General features: G+C 49.7%; 1 protein-coding gene across 1 annotated transcript in view; it reads right to left on the reverse strand.

Moving 5' to 3' along the window:
• SLCO2A1 (solute carrier organic anion transporter family member 2A1) overlaps positions 1 to 18187 on the reverse strand; it is an 82449-nt gene that overhangs the window by 45607 nt on the left and 18655 nt on the right. The gene's annotated exons all lie outside the window — the stretch shown is intronic.

An 18187-nucleotide genomic window follows, 5' to 3' on the forward strand; every position in this document is an offset into this window, starting at 1 on the left:
AGGGCGGGGGGCCCTGATGTGTCATAGCCTGCCCAAGTTCTTCCCTTAATTGAAGGGCTGGCATCTTAGGACAGCTACTGGGGCTCCACCCTCATTTCCGTTTCCTTGCACATCCGAGCCCACCCCCTGTGTAGGGGCCTTTCTCTGGGCTGTGGGATCAGAACTGACATTCCCTCTCCTACCTGCCGGGGCAGAGCCTTTGTGAGGCCAGCCTGGGGCTTCTGACAGGGCCCGGCACTGGCTGCCTGCCCACGCATCATGCTCACAGTTTCCAAATCCAAGGAGGCCATTACACCCACAAAACCACATGCCTCTCCCAACTGCCTCCTGCCTGAGCCCGTGGTCACCTAGCTCCTCACCAGGCAGGGACAGACAGCAGGGACAGCTCCTCTACATCTAGAGGCAGAGGTAGCACTCCACCCCTGCCTCCCTAGGGAGGCTTTGCTCTGCTTCATCTCATATTTTGGAACTCTTAAGATTTTGTGATAAAGGTATTTTGGAAAACTAGTCCCACTGTCTTTTACAAACAGGGAAACTGAAGTCCAGAGATGGGGATCCCAAATGTCTGCACAGCATCCTGCATGCAGCCGGCCCTCTGTGCTTAGGGGCCAGGCCCTTGGGATGCCTGGGGTGGACCAGTTTGGGGCCTGCCTTTCACCCCAACGTGCAACCTTAGCCAGTGCCCTCCCTCTTGGGCTTTTGATTTCCCTGTAAGGTAACTGGGCTAAATTGGTGTCTCTTAACTCAGTTTTGATCCATAATCACCTGGTGGGAGGTGGTGGTGTCTTTGAAATATAGAAGTCAGGCCCAAACCCAGGCCTCCTGAATCAAAATTGGTGGAAGCCCCCTGATTTCTCCTTGGTGTCTCTCCTACTCGACCTGCACTGTGTGTGCAGGTCATGCCTTGTCTCGGGCCCACCTCTCTCCCTGGATTACTGCAGCAATCTCTCACTGGCTGCCCCCTTAAAACCCTCCAACCCACCACCCCGGAGACAGCTTTTTCAAACTCAAATGTGAGCAGGCTATCTCCAAATTAATACCACTCACTGGCCCCCATGCCTCCTCCAAGATAAAAACCCATGCCTTTGGTATGGTATTGAAGATGCTACAGATCCTAGACCTTGCCTGCCTCCAGCTCCGTGCCCTGCTGTGGCTGACTGTATTTTATGAGGATGGCTACCCCAGTATCTCCTGTCCTGCATGCATCTCTTCAGTGTGACAATGACATTCCTTCATCAAGAGGTGGAATCTGTGTTCCCTCCCCTTCAATCAGGGCTGATCTTTGTTACTTGCTTCTAATGAAGAGAACGAAGCAGAACTGATGCTCTGCGGCCTCTGAAGCTAAGTCCTGATAGAGGATCCATCTGGCTCCTTCTCTCTTGGGACGCTTAGAAACCAGACATCACATTGTAAGGAAGCCCAGTCTTCCCTGCTCATGGAGCGGTCACATATCGCTGTTCCCGCCAGCTCCAGCTAAAGTTTCGTCTGCAACCAGCATTCACTGCCGGACATGTTACCTAAAGAGCCTCCAGAGGGATTCCAGCCCCAGCCTTCACGCCCAGTGGAGCACAAATGAGCTATCCCACCAAGACTTACAGAGATGGCAGATGTGTGAACAAACTGAATGCTGTCACTGTTTGAAGCACTAGGTTTCGGGTTGCTTTGTAATGCAGCACTAGATTGCTTGCAGCGCCTGCTGCCACACAGCTTGCCCTTCAAACTTCATCAGGGTCATACGACTCAAGTTCCCCACAGCACACAGTCATTGTCTGTGTCTTTGCCCACTATCTGGACAGAATTATCTTTCCCTTCTTGGTCTGGATAACTATGTCTTCTGGGCTCGTTTTGCCCAGCATGGGGCTCAGTTATGAGTCTAGTTCAAAGCTGCTTCTAAAAACCCCAGTACCCTGTTGCTGCAGAGGCCTTGTGACGGCTTGGCACATGGTTGGCATTAGAGGCAGTACCAGCAGGAGTGAGGGCTGTCAAAACCGCTGGGGCAGAGTACGAGGTCTGGACCAAAGCACGGCAGTGGGGATGCAGGGACGGACCTGCATAGGTTGAAGTGACAAGGCTGTCCCACTGATTCAGGGTGGAAGAAAAGGGGCAGAGTCTCCAGCCCCAACGCCAGGAAGGGGGCAAGGCCATGTGTGGAGACAGGGGCCTCAGGTGGAGGGGTGTATACAGAGAGGGAGGGCAGCGAGTTCAGTTGTGGAACACCTGAGTTTCTGAGCTTTAAGCTTTATGCTCAGAAACAAGGCCAGTCTCCCTCTAACCAAATTAGTAATGGATTTAATAGGAGTGACTAACCTCTACCAAACTCCCCAGGAGACTCATGAGAGGAAGGTGAGGACAGTGGGAGAAAAAAATCTGTCTCAGGTCTCTCCTGAAAGGTATGCCTTTGCTCTTTCTGGGAAATACAGAAACCCCCTATTTTCTCCCCCTTGATACTAGGTGGGAGATTCCACCTAGAGCCAGCCGGCACTTTTCCACGTCCTGTGCCCCCTCATGGAGCCGACCTCATCACCAGCGTTTGGCCACTGCAGGCCTGTCGGGTCTGGGTGCCTTCCGGGTGTCCTGGCAGAAGTGCTGGTGTACATGTGCGCCCCTCATTCCAATGACTTCAGCAGATGGAGAGGAATGAGAAGATATGTGGCCACAAGGGAGAAAATGCCAGCAAGGGGAAGAAATGGATGGATGGTTCCGGCAGAGCCTTCTGGCCAGGGCCACTTAGGGTCACAGCCATCTGGCCCCACCTACTGAGCTTCTGTGGACCGGACCCTGGCACCACCCCCCAGGCTGCTTGACCTTACCGAGAACCCATGCCATGGCCAGCATGAGATGGCCCAACAAATACTCGACACTTGCAGGAGAAATAGAACATGGGGTTTAAGAGTCTATGTGGATGCCCTGGTGGGAGAAGGAAAAGATTGGCTAGTTGGGCTGCCATCACCCTCCACCATCCTTTAGACAACACAGTGTTATGGGTTTGGATAGTTTGGATTTAGAATCAAACAAGCGTAGGTTCCAATCCCTACTCTGCAAGGAATGGCGTGACCCTTGGCTCCGTATCTTAATCTCTCTGATAGCAGCTTCCCTGCTAGGAAACGGGAGTGATGATGATTCCTCTTCACGGTGCTGCTGTGGGGCCTCCACACTTAAGCACCCAGCCCCCTGCCTGAACCACAGTGAGTGTCGCACATGTGAGGGATACTCAGTAAGTGGAGACTTCTTCCACTCCCCTCACTTGCCCAAGTAACTGAGCCTCTCTGCTGCTGCATGAGAACTCTAGAGCAGAATTTCCCACAAGGTGCCACGCAGAACACCCCATGCTCGAGATGCTTAAAGTTGAAAGCGTTCCCAAGAGAAAAAAGTTTGGGAAATTTTGCTTATATCATCCTGCCTCATGAATATTTACAATTCATATTAGTATATTAAAGACTCTGAGAAAATCTTTGGTGAAGAACTGCTTAACTGTTTTATCCAACTTTCTCCATATTTCTCCAGCCATGGAGCCCCCTTCCCCCAACATACACTTTTAAAAAATATATATATAACAGATAATAGTACTTTGTAAAATACACTTTAAGGAAGATCCTATGTCACTTTTATTTTTGTTTAATATTTTATTTATTTATTTTGACAGAGAGAGAGACAGCTAGAGAGGGAACACAAGCAGGGGGAGTGGGAGAGGGAGAAGCAGGCTTCCCGTGGAGCAGGGAGCCCAATGTGGGGCTCGATCCCAGGACCCTGGGACCATGAGCTGAGCCAAAGGCAGATGCTTAACGACTGAGCCACCCAGGCGTCCCCCATGTCACTTTTAGAAAGCAGCTTACGGTAGAAATCAGCCTTGTGATTTCTTCACAAAATGAAAATAAGATAAAGATGTGTAACATGGCCATATTATCTTTCCTAAAATAGCCCACCATGATTTTCTATCCCCTCACTCTACTTTTTTCTTTTTCATGGCACTTCTTGCTTCCTAAAATTACATCATTCTCACCTACTGGCCTGTCCCTCCACCAGACAGAGACTGCAGGGAGGAAAGATGATGAATGGTTTTTAGGGTGCCACTTCCCCATTGCCTGGAACGATGCCTGGTCCATAGCTGGGGCTCGGTTGTCAAGTGAATGAATGTGTCTTTAAATACTCTAACTCATGAGTTCTTGCTCCAGAATCTCATCCATCAGAGTAGCCATTCAGGAAGCTGCAGGTTCATCCCAATGGTCTGTCCTCAGTTATATATGAAGCCCCCTTCAGCGCTGCCTTAGGTCAGTCCACAGGCCTCCAAGGTCACAAGGCACAAAGCAGCATGTGTCCGCTCTGCTGCCCCACTCAGTTACTTGGCTTAACGCTAAATCGTTGTTGGGGGTTTCTAAACCCAAACTAAGAAGTTCGATGTTTGCATTTATGTCTGAAGGGGCTTTCTGGGGTGGTAGAAATATTTTATATATTTTTTTAAAGATTTTATTTATTTATTTCAGAGAGAGAGTGAAAGAGAGAGAGAGCACAAGCCAGGAGAAAGGGAGAGGGAGAGGGAGAAGCAACTCCCTGCTGAGCAGGGAGCCCGACATGGGGCTCGATCCCAGGACCTCGGGATCATGACCCGAGCCAAAGGCAGATGCCTAACCCTCTGAGCCACCCAGGCGTCCCAAAATATTTTATATTTTGATTGTGGCAGTATTTACACAGGTGTATACATTTGTCAAAACTCATCAATCATTTAAAATCTGAGTACTTTGGGCGCCTGGGTGGCTCAGTTGGTTAAACGACTGCCTTCGGCTCAGGTCATGATCCTGGAGTCCCAGGATCGAGTCCCACATCGGGCTCCCTGCTCGGCAGGGAGTCTGCTTCTCCCTCTGACCCTCTTCCCTCTCGTGCTCTCTATCTCTCATTCTCTCTCTCTCAAATAAAGAAATAAAATCTTTTAATAAATAAATAAATAAATAAATAAATAAATAAAATCTGAGTACTTTATTATATGTAAACGATATTTCAATAGAGTTGATTTAAGGAAAAACTAATTTTTAAATAGACTTGCAACCATGAAAGTATTCAAAATAATGTTCGGACGCTTTGAAGGGAATTCCACAGTTTTGTTTTGTTTTTTTTAGAGTGGGGGGGGTAGGGGAAGGAGGGAAGGGCAGAGAGAGAGAGAAAGAGAATCTCAAGCAGGTTCCATGCTGAGGGTGGACCCCAATGGGAGGCTTGATTCTAGGACCCTGAGATCATGACCTGAGCTGAAATCAAGAGTCGGACGCTCAATCAACTGAGCCATCCAGGCGCCCCATTTTGTTCTTTAATATCATGAGCATTGGCAGTATCATTGGGATACATTTATTCAAGGAGCCCACTTTGAAAGGGTGGGAACCCATGTAAATGGTGAAGTCTGTGTGGTGTGCCAGTATAAACAGCTAGGTTTCCGTGTGTGTAAAACAGCACATATCTTTAGACACATCTTGTAGAAGAAAGCTTGAGGAGAAGGCTGACTCGAGGGAATGTTCCCACAAGGTGTGGTGGACGGGCAGCTCTAAGACCCAAATGTTCACACCCACAGCTCCATTCTTCCCCCCAACCCTAGTAAACGTGAAGAGGAGGCTTGGAGAGGAGGCACGTGGGGAAACTGGGGTGGTCATGAAGATCTTTCTTCTAATGAAGAGAAGTCTTTTTGCTACCTGTGCCAAAGAGCTACAAAAGGCTGATGAGCTGCTGTGATGGCAAGTGGAGGTTCAGAGTGGGGCCCCGGGCCCTGGGCAAGCTTCCAGATGTAAGTCATACAGCCATAAAGAGTGAACCATAAGGACAAGGAGGGAAACCTTTGCAGCTCAGGATGCATGAGAAAGGGTCAAAGTGCAGCCAAGATGTGGTGTCCTTGACTCTACCTGTTCATTACCCTCTTTTCCAAACTAAGCGTTAGGATGATGGATCTGAGGCATCCACTCCTGATTACAGGGACCCTGGGCAGAAGTTCTGAAATGTGATCCCCATGAGGTTGCTACCTGTTTGACCACTGACTCTGCTCAACCACTTCTGATTTGGTCCACACATATCCTGGGGAAGGCAAAACTCCAAAAATTCACCTGATGCCTGATATCCACTAGGATGTAATGTCTCCGAGATAATTTAATATTATCTCAGAGGGAGCTAGGAGTGGGAAGAAAACCCTTCAGGGGCAGGAGGTGGGGCCTGACTGAGACATAGGCTGTGACCGCCCAGTTTAAACAACTGCTTCACTCCACACGTGGCAGTTGCCAGCAATCTCAACGGAGCTATTCTTCAGAAGGAAGGAAGGAGGGAAGGAGGGAGAGAGGGAAGGAGGGAGGGAGGGAAAGGACAGCGAGAAGGAAAGGAGGGAGGGAGGGAGAGAGAGAGAAGAAAGAGAAAAGAAGAGCAGAGTAAGACCTTACTCTCACTTTCCCCAGCAATTTGGGGAGAGTTAGGGGTGTGCTGAGGACCACTCTCCAGTTCTCTGAGGGAGGGAGGAGACCCCATGGTGCTGCTTGCTTTCATCCCTCCAACCTCTGGGAGTCAAAATCTGGCCCCAGTGTCCCTTCTGTTGCCCTGTCCCTGGGCTGGAGCTGACCGCACTGACAACAGGCTCACACATCTGGCGGGAAGCACCAGACCTGCACAGCCCCGCTGACTACTCAATGGGGTCTGAGCGACACCTGGCATTCAGAAACTCCTTTTCACAGTCCACTGGAATCCCTCCTAGGTAATCATAAATCCACTTCCAGCTCTTTTCTCTTTTTCATCTTTCCCCTTCATTGTGAATCAACATATTACACGCATATGTTTTAAAAAAAAAAAAAAATCAAGTAACACAGAAGGGCTTAGAACACCGAGGACCAGGCCCGCACCCAGCTCGAGCCCACGACCTGTGCAGCAGGTCAGGGACAGCCACCTCTGGGGTCAGCTTTTCTATGCATCACATCCCTACGCATATCAAAATAATACACTTGTTCAGCAGTTTTCTGACTTGTCACTGTAGACTGCACACCATTAGAGGAGAGGATTTAGCTCCCTCACCCTAGCGTCTCCCACCCCTCTCCCTGCTCCTCCCAACTTGTAATCATTCTATGCATATGTGTGTTAATACTGGACGACTTCACTCTGTGGCAAGCCAGCTGGGAGCCCAAAGGTACAGGGGCTTCCCTGCTTGGTGCACACCCGTGCTCGCTGACGGTCCCTCAGCTCGTGGAGAAGGTTGCCTGTGTTTTCCAGGGGTCAAGGGGTGCTCTATATTATCCCCTTGGGGTTCAGCCCCACTTCTCATTTCTGTCTCGGCCACACCTCCTTGTTCTAAGTCTGTTGCTCTCTAAGGCTGTGCCCAGTCCAAGGGCTCCGCACACTGTAGGCCCCACGCATGCTCCTGAGAGCGGCCCTTCCTCGGTCCATCGACATTCCCAACCATCTCCATCTTGCTGAAATTATTGCAACTGTTCATCTACTCATAATCGCTTTCCCTTTTTCGTCTTTTTTCTGTTACTGGCTTTCACCATTCTTCCATTCATTACTCTCATTATAATGAGGGTGATGGAGTTGAGGGGAGACAAACATGTGTCCAGTCTACCATTTGAATCATAAACCCAATGTCTTTCCTGATGCCAGTCTAGCAAACAAATTGATAATTCTGTGCCCACTTTTCCAATGGGGGAAAAAAGTAGCATACACTTGTCAGTGAACTAAGTAGTCAAACCGAAACGCGTACCCAGGTCTTTCTCTACAACTCTCCTCCACACCTCCCTACTACATTCATGCATTCTAGTACCTCCTTTGTTTGGCCAGAATCTTCCAGAGTGGTTGGAGTGTCTCCAACAGAAGGCACATGGCCAGAGAGCGGTGCTGGCTCTGGGTGTCTGCCCATCCCTACTTGTTTTTGTGTCTTTCAGTGTCTCTACCCTCATAGCCCATTGTCAGTCCTGGCTGGCAGTTCACCACATGGGTAAGACCTAGGAGGTGAGGCTCTGGACAAAAGAGGCCATAGTGCAAATGGGGACGAAGAAGGCAACTCAGAAAGGGTAACTCCTGCCTGTTTCCCAGTGACCTGAGAGATGTAGGTCTCTGAAAGGGGAGGTGGGTCTCTGGGTTAGCTCCTCTGAGGCCCACCTGAGAGGGCCCTCAGAGCTGGATGGGAGACAGGGATCCTTTCCCCTGTCTTGCCAAAAGAAAAAGAAGGGAGCAAAGCAAGGACTCAGATGTGAAAGGCCCCCTTCACCAGTTGGCCTGCTTACCCCTCCTGTACCTTCTGCAGGGTGTGACTTTGGATCCAAACCATGGCCCCGTGGCCACAAAGGGAAATGTCTCTTTCAAGAAGTGATTCAGGAAATCAAATATTTTCCCATGCAGGAAGAATGTCTGAACAAGATAAAGCTCAGAGATTCAAAATAGCCAGTCTTGGGTCAAAGTTGGTGGTATTCATAGTGGTGATAATAAAAGGTATCTTTAGTATTATTATGAACTAGAAAAAGCCTTTGATATGACAGGGTCCTGAGAGCCCTTGGAAGTCTAAAAATCAGGATAATCTAAAAAGAAAAACATGATTTCCACTACAGCTTCCTTGTTCCTTAAGAGGGAAGTAGCCAGGCTGGAGAGTTGCAACTGGGAACCAGAGGGGAGGCCAGTCAAGCCAGGCCCTTGACCAGTCTCTCCAGCGCCCCCTTGCCAGCCCCTAGCGTCCACACAGTGGCCTTACTGTATGGCAGGGTTCTCCTAATATGACCGAGAAAGGCCACTCACTGAGGCTTGTGAGAGCTGCTTCAGGGAGGACGGAGGTTCAGTGGAGGCCAGGAGGCCACAGGAAACCACAGTAGGCATAGAGGAGCATCATGCCCAGGTGGACCCTCTCCCACCTTCACACTGCCTGTGGGGTCCTGGCCAAGGCACCTCTTGCAGCCAGGTCCCCAGTGAATTGAATTGGGCGAGATCTTTTGGCCATTTTTTAGTTTAGTCTACTCAGCTTAGATAAAAAATCTCACCTGAAGGCCTCTATGTAAGATAAAATTAGGATGGACACTGGAAGTCCCAACCTGCATCATTATTTTAGTTTTTGTTATTATTTTATGGTTTTGTATTTAATATTATTATGAGCTAGAAAAGGCCTTTGATAAGCCAGAGTCCTGGGGGCCCTTGCAAGTATATAGATCAGAACTATCTGTAAAAAAACACACGGATAGCCACTACGGCATCCTTGTCTGAGGGTCACCGGGCCTGTGCATGAGCTCTCTAGCTCCTAACACCAGTGATCCTCAAATACTTTTGGTTGTGGTTATTTTGTTTAGGTTTTCTCCTTTCTGACACTCGGCCCCAGGGAAGGAAAAGGCCCCCGGGGGGGGGGGGGGGGAAGGCAGATGGCTGGATTGATTTGGTATCATTTGTGAGGGAAGATAAAATGAAGAACAGGAGGTGAGAGATGGCCTGGGATGATGGGGATCTGCAATCTGGGCTTTAGAAATCATAGAGTAAAAAGAAAATTCTGGAAGAGATGAAACATGAGCACATGAGACTAAATCTGATTTTTCAGATTATTCTGAAACTCTGATAATCTGAATTTATCAGATTAGCTAGGAGCATGGTGCTCAAGGGTTCTCAGAAAAATAAAAACTTTGAAACAAACCTATCATTGACATTTACGTGAATATGTGTCCAAATTCTTCTGCAGAAATTCCCACAGTTCTTTCTTTCTTTTTTTTTTTTTTTCAGTCAGAAAAGCTTTCCTTTGTGGAGCACAAGCGTCATTTGTCTTTTTCAGAAGTTGGCACAAGAGTAATCTGTTAGATTGAAATAAGGCACCGTTAGGGAAACTGCTCTGAATCTACTTATGGCAGGAAAAGAACATTAAAACAGTATTAATAGGGAGACTTCACCATATTTTATATTCTTCCTGTTCTTCGTAGTAACAAGATAAGTTATTAATATTTTCCCCTCACTTCCCTGAAGGGTTTGAAGATGAAGCCCTCAAGGAGGGGAAGCTAGTTTTTCAGAGAGAAAGTGGGGACTAGGGATATGGTATCCAGAGAGCTCAGAACTCTGAAGCTGATCCCTAGGAAGCTGGCCAGGAGGAAGGCTGGCTTGTGGCCACGGGGAAGCACCAAGGGGCTATTTTCTTCACATCATCTTATGTGTTTACTTATCTTGTCTTTCCCCGTATGTCAGTCTTGGTCACCCTGTATCTTCTGCATCTGGCTCTCAGGCACATAATAAATGTCCAGTCAATATTTGCTGCATTCAGTTAATCCTCATACTACCCTGAGAGGTAGGTAGGATTCCTTTTGTTTATGGATGAGGAAACGGAGGTTCAAGGAAGCTTACACAATTGTCTCATGCCACACAGCTGGTAAATGGTAGTAACCAGCTGACACCAAATCAGGTCATCATCCTGCTCCACCGAGCTGCCCAATCTTACAAGAATTTGGGGGAACGAGGCATCCCTAAAATTGTTTTTACTGAGATTGCTGGTTATTGGGGCACCTGGGTAGCTCAGTCGATTAAGTGTCCGACAATTGGTTTTGGCTCAGGTCATGATGTCAGGGTCGTGAGATCGAGGCCCAAGTTGCATTGGGCTCCCTGTTCAGTAGGGAGTCTGCTTGGGATTCTCTCCCTCTGCCCCTCCCCCCATACATGGGCGCACGCTCTCTCTCTCTCTTTCAAATAAATAAATGTTAAAAAAAAAAAAAGATTGTTGGCTATATAATTGCCAATCCGGTGGCCTCCAAAGGTGGCTTTACCTAAGTTCTGCAGCATTCAACACATTTGGTTTCCCTCACCTTTGTGATGTTACCTGCCATCCCAGTGCTCTTGCTCTGTCTGACTGTCCTTTCTTAGAAATCCTTGGGGGAGCTCTTTTCTGGCTTCCCACCTGATGAGGACAGTATCTGGGCTCCGTCCTCAGCCCCTTTGCCCGTCTCCCTATACAGGTTGGCCTCGGGCTCCCCACTTATGCCCCGCAGGGCCACCCCAGAGGCCCGCTGACACCTCCTGCCACTGCTGGAGGGCAGACCCCCCTCCTCGAGCCCGGGCCATGCCGGGAACTGCATGCCACACACTTCAGCTTTGATACCCCGCCAGTATCTGAAATTGATTACCCAAACCATTATCTTCCCCTGGATCATCTCCTCTTTTCAGTTTCAGTTCTTGCCCTGGGATGTCAACCTCCAAACCAAGACTCAAGTCCGTGCCATGTCTCCAGCCCCACTGCTGCCCTCTGCTCCAGCCACTATCAGATCCCACTGGCCACTGTGATATATATTCCTACCCTTTTCCTAAGCCCACTCCTCCCCGCTTCCTATCTGTTCTTGGGCCAGCAATAATCTTTTCAGAACCTTTAAGTATAACATTCACACAAAAAAGGCATAAGTCACAGGTAGCAGCTTGACAAAATTTCACAAACTGGGGCCACTTAAGGGACCGGTACCCAGTTTTTAAGATCAAAAAGCAGAACACGCCCTGCTTCCCAGAAGTTCCTCGTGCCCTTCTCAGCCTCTCCCCACCTCCCAGGGAACAACTCTCCTGACTTCTAGCAGCACAGGTCAGGCAGCCTGTTTTGTACTTTATGGAAATACAATCACACACTATGTCAGCATGATCTTCTGAAAATGGAGATCAGAGCCTGCCTTGACCCTGTAAAAAAAACCCTCCAACAGATTCCCACCAGCTCAGATTAAAAACCAGCAAAGTGCCTCAGCCTCCAGGGCCCTCCCTGTCCCAGCCCCCGGGCACCTTCTGCTCTTGCTGCACTACCCACTACCTGGGCCTCTTCTCAGGTGCCAAGCTACCTCCATTCAGCCTGTGGTAGAAAGTGGAAACAGAGGAAAATTCATAGCCCCTTCAAAGCCTGGGCGGGTGGGGGCCATTCACTCTCCCTGGGGGCTCTTTACTCCCATCCCCTCCCCTGGTTAGCTTCTCCAATCTTTCTGTTGGCAGAGAATGTCCCTCCTGTTACACACCCCATTGTTCATTCAGGGCCCTGAACCCAGGCTGCAATTACAACCACCTTGAGTGTTTGGGGCCGTGTGGCAATCCTGGCGCCTCGCATGTACCCATCACCAGGCAGCAGGGCGGAGGAACCGCCACAGAAGCGCAGCTACCACTTGATGAGAGGAGGTGATGGCTTGGCCACTGCGTGATAACCAGTAACCAATAAAGCAATGGGAAAGAATACATTTCAGTGAATGGCACCGCTCGTTCCCGAGGCACCTGTAAGCCATAAGTAAGTGGATGTGAAGTGATTAAAAGGGATTGTAAATTCCTTGTGCAGATGGGTAGTTTTTCCCTCCTACTGTACCCATTCATCCCCCCAAAACAGTACTGGAGGCCAGTAAGTTGCTTAGCAAGCCCTTGTAACTTCTTTCACTCTCCTCGGAGTTTCACCCTGGACCAGCTCCCTATCAGAGCTCCCAAGCATCTCCATCTGTAGTAATGAAAGCCTGGACCCATCTTTGACTCTTAGCCCTACCAGGTGTGGTAGCAGATGAGAGACTGGAGGCTTGCCCTACGCAGGGAGGAAGGGAGCAAGAGAGTGAGCGTCTGGGTGTGGCCTGGCCCACCGGGTGAGGAGCCTGAGAAGGTTCGGTGGAAACGGGTGGGTACCCTGGCAGGATAAGGAAGGAGCCCTTGGCCAGGGAAACCCCTGCCGCGGGCAGCCCGTGTCCACTCACTACCTGCTGAGACCATCCCATAGCCTCCCTCAGAGGCTGCCGAGTTCCCGGATGAACCACAGCATGCTCAGCCCATCAAAGCCACAGTGGAGGGCTGAGGACAAAGCATCCAGGGGCTGCAAGAGAGTCAAACACAGCAGGTGCTTGAAGGAGGGTGAGCGGCTGCCCGGGTGAGAGGCCAAGGCACTGACATGTGTGTGTGGCTGCCCATGGGCGCAGACCCAGCCACCGTGCTGGCGCTGCTCCTGGTCAGCACTGTCCGGCCAGTCGCTCTGCTGTCAGGGTGCCTGTGGAGGCCCTGGCACACAGGCACGCATGGGCACCAGATGGGCGTGCTCAGCCCGCCTCTCCTATCACGTGCACGCACACAGGTGGGGACTCTCCTGCAATAGGCCTGTCGGTGGCAGAGACACGCTTTCCTGCATGGGAACACTGTCACACCCGTTCTGATCACCCTGGCATTCCCCTGCATACTGAGGGACCCAGGAGTCACAGCCTCAGGCTGTTCTCCCAGAGGCCCACACCCTTCCAAGATCCCATCACTCTAAAAGAGATGCAGCCCCCTAAAACCTCGGCCCCAGGTGGAGCAGGCCCCTGGCAGCCAGGATAAGACATTCCCGGGTGGGGGCGGTGGGGGGAACCCAATCTACAACAGAGTGAACTGATTGCTCTGACATAGGAAAATCACCACCCTTCTGTAGTTCTTCCCTCCCTCCTTTCTTCTGGTGGCAGGTGGAAGGATGGCAGGAGGAAAGGGCTCTTTGTCCCACACTCAAACTTCTCTATCCCCTCAGATACCTCAAGGGAATAAAATGTCTCCCCTAAGTGCTAAGCTATGATCACGATTCCAGATTCTGCCACTTGCCACTGGATCACAAGAAGGGCATGTACGTGGTAGTCTCAGTTTCCCCACTGACCCATGAGAGTCAAAATAGCAAAGATACGGACCCAAAGGACTATACCACCTACATGCTGTCCCCCAACACTCTCTGTTATGATCCTTGCGACTGATCGTATGTCTCTCTACCTCAGTTAGTTCAAAACACACATGTCTCTCTACACCCAACTCCCTCTGCCTCTGCAACTCACAGAAAAGTACTAGGGACACTCTCTACCACCTATGCTGCCCCTAGCCTCCTTGCCGGGGATGACGGGTTTAACTGTGTCCTTGGATTATGTTAGGGTCAAAGCCCTAACTCCTGGTACCTGTGAATGTAACATTATTTTGAAATAGTCTCTTTGCAGCTGTAAGCAAGTTAAGGTGAAGTCATACTGGAATAGGGCAGGCCCCCATCCAACGACTGGTGTCCTTATGAGAAGAAATTTGGATACCGAGATACACAAGACAATGGAGGCAGAGAATGACTGATGTGTCTACAAGCCAAGGAATACTAAGGACTTCTGCCAATCACGAGAATCTGCGAACCCCTTGGTCTTCATCTCCTCGGTTCAGTGACAGAACCTGTCCCTCTGGTCGAGTTGTCCTCAGCTGACCCTTGCAGAAACCTGTTTCATCTCCCCGGGGCCACCACATTTCCCCCTCCAGCTCCAGTGCTTTCACTTGCTTTCCAGGTGCCTGAGGAAGGAGGTTGCTTTATTTTTAATTGTTAAGGCCCTCCAAATTCACCCAGCTATTTCCTTAATTCCTCTATTACTCACTTATTGTCCACTGTGGGCAAACACAGTAACAGCCAAAGCCTCCTGTGCTGGGCACCCATTTCCTGCCTCACCCCTGTTCCCATCCTTGATCTGTCTTGCCTTTAGGCTCCCCTCTCCCACACTGGGTGTCTCCTTACTCATTCTCAGGTTCCTCTGCCTTCTATCCACAGTTGGAAGGGTCCATGAGCATTTTCCCCAAATATAAAGACCTCTGTTCCATGTGAGCCAATAGTTACAAGAAGCCCATGCAAAATGGGGGCCGGGATGCTCCTTCTCTCCTCCAGCTGAAACTGTTTTCCCTCCTACCTTTCAAAGCTGTCGCATAGAATGACCTGTCTTCTTGGCTGATGGCAAATTCTCACCAGGATCAGAGAGTCCATCTGCAGGCATTTTGCCACAGGCCAGAGAATAGTATCTACTCACCATTCTTTTTCTAGATCCTATAGAGGATACAGCTCCAGACTGACTTGCTCTTCCAGACTTTTCCTTTTCCAGACTCACTGTAAACCTGTGCCTGACAGCATGCACACCTGTACAAGGCCTTCTTCCTTTGCATGGCTGGCTCTGGGAGGCACTTGTGTCTATTCCTTAAACACACCTCTCTTCATGTGGGTTCTGCCCCCGGTGCATGCTGCTCTCTGCCTAGAACACTCTCCTGCTCCCTGCCCTCCCTTGATTCCTCGTCGGCCTGACTCTGATTTCCCTGTCAAACTCTGTTTGCACATCACTTTAATGCCATCACACTTGTGATTCCAGGGCAGTTGTGCTTATATGGGAGGGGTGGAGGGGGAACCTCACTTAGTTCAAAACACACACAAGTCAAGACTTATCCTTCACTGGGAGCCTGGGTGGCTCAGTTGGTTAAGCAACTGCCTTCGGCTCAGGTCATGATCCTGGAGTCCTGGGATCGAGTCCCGCATCGGGCTCCCTGCTCAGCAGTGAGTCTGCTCCTCCCTCTAACTCCCCCCTCTCGTGCTCTCTCTATCTATCTCATTCTCTCTCTCAAAATAAATAAATAAAATCTTTAAAAAAAAAAAAAAGACTTATCCTTCACTGAATGTGGGATCTGCCTGTGATGACTGAAACAGCGCCTCCCTCTGGCAAAAGTGTAGACACAGTTGACAATTCCTTTGGCTTGCCAGCTCTGATAGATTTAACTGGGGGCTGTGAGTGTGTGTGTGTGTGTGTGTGTGTGTTGGGGGGGAGGTTGCATTATTTGCTAGTCTTGCCCAGAAGAAACATAAAAAATAATGTGATAAGCAGATATTTATTGAATACCATCATGGGCCAAGCATATACCAGGGGAGACCAGGAGCCAAGCAGGGCCAGACCCCTCCGGGGGCTCCCATTTGCTAAGATGAGGCATATGTATACAATATATCAAGGCAATATGGCAGATGCTAGAGCAGCCATACAAGTAATGGTGCCAGAGGTGCTCAGAATATGAGAGGGCGAGGGCGAGGTCCCTGGAGAAAAGGAGGTCAGAGCAGGATTTTGAGGATGAGGAGAATGTCAGAATGTAAAGAGGAACAAAGGGTCATTCTAGCCCAGGAGACAAGATGAAGAGTGGAAAAATGTAAACATGACAGGATTAGGGGTCAGGAAATCATCTGGTTAGCCTGAGAAAGTTCTGGTTAGGTGAGAGGAGAAAACCAAGTCAGGAAAGAGGATCAGTGCCCAAGAAGAGCCACAGAATTTTCTCTTCGGCCATCACTGAATACTTGTTGGCAGCAATAATGTTGTCAACCATTCTTAGAAAGGTTAACCAGTAACAAGATGAAGAAGAGAGGAGAGAGAAGGAAGACTAGAGGCAGGTAGGCCCATGCAAGGTCTTGGAACAGGTAGAAGAAGCCACCCGTTAAGGGGGTGGCCATGGACCGGTGGACATCAGCAGGAGAAAAGGTCCAGGGAAGGCAGTGGCTGGATGACTAAGTGGAAGTGGGGGGTGGTGAGTGACCAAGGAAACGGAAGGAGGGAACTCAAAAGACAATGGATCAGGGTGAGTGATGATAGCTATTCAACCTCACACCCAAGAAGAAAGGAAAAGATCCTTTGGACCATATGGAATTCAAGGACCAATCTCCAAAATAAAATGGTAGCTACATGTAGAGTTTTGAAATAAATCCACCCCCCTTGGGCTTTATGCAATGTTGACGATACACTCCTTGAGCAAGACTGCAGCTGTGGGAAGATGTCTTGTCCCATTATCTCTTTTACCTTTTGCTCCTTTTCCCTGAGGCCAGAAGAGCTCTATGCCCTGTTAGACTCCACACAGCTGCAAGCTACCATCTGTGAGATGGAATGTCTGCCTGAAATGGAGCCCTGGATAATACCTCCTAACAGAACTTCACTTGCTAAATTTGCAGGAGGATCAGGAGGCCACATGGCTCTCTGGGACACAGGAAGTCTAACTTGAAAAATGAAGGATCTGGAACCTGACAGTGGCAGGTTGGTTGCTAACAACATATTATGATTTTGTCCAAGTTGAGTCTTCCATCTCGTCTCCAGGGGCGGGCAGCTTTATCACCAAAGTCTGCACCAGCATGTAGGTGGTCTTCTGCAGTCATCCCCGCCAGCACATGGCCTGGGGCATCTATTGTAGCTCTACTCTCTCCATTGCTTCAACTTATTTCTGGACTATTGCAGACAGAGGGCCGCTCCTTCTGGGACCTCACCTCTTTGACTTTCCTGTGTGTCTCCTAAGGTACTCCCTCTCCCCTCCCCTCTGTCTGCCTTCCTCCCAGTTCCACCCCTCAGTTCAGCAAGGAGGGCGAAGAGGGAGAAACATGGGCAGGCCTGCAGAGGGAAAGGTAGAAGAAACTGGGTGGGAACCAGTCTACAGGCAGAGAGAAGAGAGGGCTTTAGTCAGCAGTGCAGAAAATGCCCAAAGCCTCTCTTGAAAGATTTCCTCAGATCTCAGGCTGGTGTTTGAGAGGAAAGGGAACTGTTACATGAGAGGTCAAGGCAGGAAGTCAAGAAGGCCTGCTAGCCTCTTTCCCACCGGAAAGCTGTGTTTAGATAAAAGCAACCAGAACATCCTTCCTTACGACCCACACCCTCTGGCACTCCCTCCCACACCCACTGCCCAGGACCCCCGGGAGTGACAAGGGGACTAGGCTGCAGTGATCTCCTCCGCTGCTGGGAGGGCTCACTCAGGGTGTCAAGGTCTTCTGTGCACTATAACATATCCCATCCAAACACAGGAAATGAGGGAAGGAGTGGGAGCAAGGCAGAAAGCAAGCCAATTTCTCAAATTCTCTGTTTACTTACAGTATTTAATTTTAAGCTATAAATATCATTAGTTCAAACACCCCTGACCGGAGAACATTTGCCATCTCCAAACTACTTGGGGTAAAAAAGATTGAAACGAAACTCAGCCTAGCACAGCAAGTCAATGCGCCCAGAGCACCTCTGGAGATCCTCTGAATTCCACCATGTGGCTGGCCACGCTTCTCCAGGCTGAGAAGGCTCTGCCTTCTGTACCCTCCCCAACCTCCTTTCTCCTGGCCCAGGGGCAGGTCTCAGGGCCTGACGTGCATAGCCCTTGGCTTTGCCCCAGGCCACACGCAGCAGGAAGCTCCCCAAAGTTCCTCCCATCAACTATGGCTCCACATTGGAGACACTCCCTGGCAACCATTTCAGCTTAACTGATCACTTCCTATTAGTCGCTTTAGTGAATATCTTGGGGACACGGATATCACAGACATCCCAGTGACCTCTGCATGTGAATCAGTGTCCTGATATGTGCCTTGCCTCAGAGTAGAGGTTCTAGAATTTCAGCGTGCATCGGAATTACACAGAGGGCTTGTTGAAACAGCCGGCTGGGCCCCACCTCCAGTTTTAGATTCAGAAGCTCTAGGATAGGGCCCAGGAAT

Source organism: Zalophus californianus, chromosome 1, assembly GCF_009762305.2.
Source record: "Zalophus californianus isolate mZalCal1 chromosome 1, mZalCal1.pri.v2, whole genome shotgun sequence".
Lineage (NCBI taxonomy): Eukaryota > Metazoa > Chordata > Mammalia > Carnivora > Otariidae > Zalophus > Zalophus californianus.